Source organism: Penaeus vannamei, chromosome 18 (assembly GCF_042767895.1).
Source record: "Penaeus vannamei isolate JL-2024 chromosome 18, ASM4276789v1, whole genome shotgun sequence".
Lineage (NCBI taxonomy): Eukaryota > Metazoa > Arthropoda > Malacostraca > Decapoda > Penaeidae > Penaeus > Penaeus vannamei.
The window spans coordinates 18,968,494-18,973,493 of NC_091566.1; the positions used below are offsets into that span (position 1 = coordinate 18,968,494).

Here is a 5,000-nt window from a genome sequence, read left to right on the forward strand (position 1 = left end):
GTGTATGTATGTATATATATATATATATATATATATATATATATATATATATATATATATTATTTTTTTTTTTTACACTGATTGAAAGATATGCCGAAGGGAACCTATGCTTGCACTCTGCACGTTTTGAACTTTATTGAATCAAAAGTTCTTTACCTTCCATATGAGAGGGCCCGGGTGGCAATCGCCACTTTGCCACCCGGGCCAGAATGCGCCTGTGACGTTTCTATATACCCGATGGGAGACGTCTTTTTCAATTAGGAAGCGCCCATTTTCCCTTAAACATTTATGTTGATATAAACTGTATGTTACTCGAGCTTACAATCACGAACTTGCAATCAATAATATGTTACTAATGTCATATAACTAAAAATATCGCTAGTTAGGCTGAAGATTGAGGACATTTTTTGAACCACTTTCTTATGTTTTAATTTTAACGTTAACTGCTGTAACGTTGTTTCAGTATAAATACTCTCTATAAATTTTCTGAGTCGTTTAATTTTAACGGGCCCCGGGTCGTTGCCCCGGCTACCTCACCCCCCCCTCCCCACCCCCCGTCGGCGATCCTGTGTATACCCTTCATGACCAGTAAGGGGTCATCCATAATTTTCATCATTATCACGAGTGCACAAACCGTACGCGGGGGGGGGGGGGCGACCGCCATGATTCAAATTTCGTGCTACGTCGACGTTGCTAACAGGGCTGGCTGGTTTTCCGTAGAAGCAGGATTCCCCGTGTTAATTTTTTGTTTATTACACCTATTAAGCCAATTATGTAAAAACATTCATTAATATCAAATGCACCCACATCTCTTTATAGAAAATGTATTAGTTGTATAACTTAAGAAAATGTGACAGAGAACCTGTAAAGTTGATTTATCTAAAATGTATACAACTATTCATAGGAAGCGTGTTGCAGGGCTGAAGATTTAGTCATTCTATGGGACTGTGGCTCTGCCTTTGGTGATGCCAAGCTGGAAGACTCAGCTGAAGTGACATCGGATGAAATTTCTGCCGCGTTGACGTTCGTTCTGCCACGTCATACCAGGATGTTTTCAGCAATAATTATGTTTGATTTATTTAAACATGGGAAGTATTTCAATATTGCTTTAAATGATTTTCATTTGCATCAAACAATCTGTAGTCATGAAAAAAATACAGCCTACAGAAAAAATCCGTAGGCTCTTGTCTTGTCCTGTCATCAGACTCTTGATTTTAATTCACTGAAATGAAAGAGCAGTATAACAAGACGTAGTTTTATTTTGCATTCATGTGTTTTTCTTAGAACCAATAGATAGGGAAACCTTGATCCATCATTTTTCGTATCGTTTAGTTACTGCAGGTTCTCTATGTAAATGTACTCAATAACTTCTATCATGAAAGAAAATACAATCTTTAACCATCCATAATGGATTCGGTCTATCCCAAAGACTTGATCATTACAATGCTCAGTTGGTGTTTTCAGTAGTGACACAAAGTCACTGTCATTTCCCTATGTGAAGATAAGTTAATTTTAAAGATTCTCCAAGTGATATCTGTGCTCAAGTTTATGTACCATGCAGATAACAAGATATAATAGCTTCTTATGAGTACCTATGGCCTTAATCTGCATGATAATTCATCGCAAAGCATAAAAATAAATATCAATCACGGAGTATTGCAAATTTATATGATTTGAGATATATTTCATCCCCTTGTAAATGATGTATGACTAAAACTGACTGTAAAAAACATGGAAGTTACTTTTGGGGTTGTCCCCAGATTTTACACTGAACTCCATAATGTATATACTAGTTGATCACAGTTTCTGTTTTCAATTCAATATATTGCCTTTTAAGTATTTGCCTGTCATAGTGTATTTGATCAAGAAAAGCACAGATCCTGGCAGCTATGACCAGGACACAGCAGAGGAGGAAAAAAAACAGTATATCAGGGATCCTGCTGTGGAACTTTGCATTTCATACCAAATGACTCCCTCCTATTGAACTTTGAGAAAACGGTCTAAAACTTTGCATGTCCCTGCTGAACTGCTGAATTCTGGTAATGAATCTACAGCTTACTGATTGCAATTTGACCTGGCTACCATTTCGCATTACAGCAACATTCCCCCTACTTTCTTCAAAGGAGTGCTCATCCCTCTCATGAAGGTGAAAGGGGGGGAGGGGTAGCAGGAACTACAGCAATTATCAAGGCATCACACAGCAAAGCATACTAGGGGTGTAAACTGTACTCTGTATATTCTAAATATTTGTTATAAGAGCAAACAATACAGAGTAAAAAGAAACTTTTGTGCCTATGAATCAACATAATGGGTTTTCTTTTTCTCAAATTCAGTGAAACAGATTTCTTTCCTAACGTAGAATTTTTCCATGATTTTAATATAAACTTTCTATAATATACTGTTTAACATTCAATTAAATAAAAATATTTTATTCCTTTCAGTAAGAGGGGTAAACTAAAGAGAACTTGGATAAAAATTTATTAGATAAAATATAGTCCAATACATTCTGTTTCAGAAGAAATCACAGCAGACTAAAGTTTGAGCTGTTTACAAACTTATTTTCACATCATAACACAAGGACTAATAGCAACAAAAATAAGGAAAACAAGAGTAAAGACTTGTCCTTTCAGAAAACCAGAATATATATAAATGTAAAGTTAATTTCTGTATTCTTAGAGAGCCATGAGTTTTTTCAAAGTCTGTGACTGAATATCAAGTTAAAAGTTTATACTTGCCTTGTTATGATTATTCTTTTATTCTTTGGATATGAACACTAAATCAAAACGTTAACAGAAATAAAATGCCGTTTATTTCCCAAATGAAGATCTTCAAGAAGCAAAAGGTTCACATTAAACACAAGCCTTATTTAATCCACAATTTACAGCAGTTGATTACTGGCTACTCTGGTCAATGTCTTGTATTACTAAAAACTATCAACTTAGATTAAACATGATCCCATATGACCTAAGAGAGTCATGTTTATATTCACAACTGTAAACCTGCAAACGAAGAGACTTTCAAAGTTCATACGAAACAAAAATAGGTTTTGAACAAAACAGCAATCCATACAGTCCTTTAAAGTTCCCATGCATAAAGTAACACATTCAGCTTCTTTGCTTTTTTGTTCATCTTACAAAAAATGGCATATTCAACAGGAAAAGAGGGACAATTTTTTTCCCTATTTGGAATTAAGAAAATGGAAATGTCATGATGACAATGCATATCAATGATTACTACATTATCACTTCATTTTTATCATCATTGACATTTTCTTTATTATCATCAAAATCATTGTCTTAATTATCATAATAAAAAATAAATAAATAGAAGAAATAAAAAAATGGAATCCAGGTAACTTTGAATACACAAAGTCAAATTTGTGTAGAGGTCTTCTATGCTCTGTAAAATATGTGAGAAAAAGAAAAAACTTTTATCTTTGTCACTGGATTGTCAGCAGAGAACATTATTATAGATTATGAAGCAAATAAAATTAATAATTCTGAACATAATCCATTTACATTTTTTAATTCATCTGCAACATCATTCCAAAACAAATACCTTTACCGCTTGTCTCTTCAAACACCCAAGAGAGAAGGTAATCAAATATTTTTTGGCACTCAGTTCTGTTATTATCTATATGTTTTCAGTATATACATGGGAGATTGCAACCACCTATTTAGTTTATTTGTTATTTGAGCTGGCAGCACTGTGTTAGAGAGAGTACATAGAAAATGAACACAGTAGAATGCCTTAAATTGTAGTAAAACAGTGATTAGTCTCATACAGTGTTACTGGCCCTATTAACAAGAAACATGGTAATTAAGTGGTTAAGAACTCCTGTAGTCAAGTGTACATGTTTAATATATACTTAACTAGTTATATTTTATGGGCTAGTGAAAATGTAAAATGTTCTTTGATATCTTTTATTCCTTTACGACCATTTTCAATAGATTTCAAAGAATTTTCCTCTGAGCACATTTGCTCATGGAATATTAACCTGTGCTTACTTTATATCATATGTATTTTGTCCAGAACATCTTCACCTGAATGTATGAGTATGGTTCTAATATGAAAGGTAATATGTATAAAATAAATCATAACAATACTGTACTTGCATGCTTACAAATTGCAAGAAAGCTCTTGGACATATTCAAAGCAAGTAGGCTTTCAATATACACTTCACTGAAACATGGAGTGAAACTATTGAGCTTTTGAATGTAGAAAAGGTATGAATGAGAATGAATGCCTTTACAATATGTATTAAACCGTTTTTTAATATATATTCAGAAGAAATGCATGTTTTTCTGACAAAGATATATTCCAAACCTGTTAAATACATCTCTTGTATTGTGAAGATATTCACTCTCATTCATACTTTTTAAAAAAAGCTCTTGTTATGGTAAATTTATATTCCCAAATTATAATATAAAGGTTGTACTGAATAATGAACACGAAAGTATCAAAAGCTCTGTTGAGAACAGGGAAAAAAGATGAGAACTTAGCATTGGTAATATTGTCACAATTTTTGGTAACAAATATTTTAATAATCACTTATATTGCTGTGGGTACCCATTATAAAACTTCTGAAACAAACCAGTGGTAATTATTCCGTAAATATCGTTACAGTAAAGATAAGTATAATAATAATAATAATAATAATAATAATAATAATAATAATAATAATAATGACGATAATGATAATAATAATAATAATAATGATAATAATAATAATGATAATAATAATATAAAAGCACCAAGAATAGTAATGATCATAGTAAACATGAAAATAATGATTGTGATAAGAATGATCATGATAATGATAATAATGATGATTATGATGACAATGATAATAATAGCCATGATACTTATGATGATGATGATGATGATGATGATGATGATAATAATAATAATAACAATAATAATAATAATAATAATAATAATAATAATAATAATAACAATAATAATAATAATAATAATAATAATAACATTAATAAGTACAA

The 5,000-nt window shown here is 31.8% G+C and overlaps 1 protein-coding gene across 1 annotated transcript in view; it reads right to left on the reverse strand.

Moving 5' to 3' along the window:
• Positions 1-2,465: 2,465 nt before the first annotated feature.
• LOC113819109 (E3 ubiquitin-protein ligase RNF14) overlaps positions 2,466-5,000 on the reverse strand; it is a 17,633-nt gene continuing 15,098 nt past the window's right edge. The window contains exon 7 of the mRNA XM_027371351.2: positions 2,466-5,000. This exon is cut by the window's right edge and continues 1,103 nt beyond it. The gene's annotated coding sequence lies outside the window, so the exon portion shown is untranslated.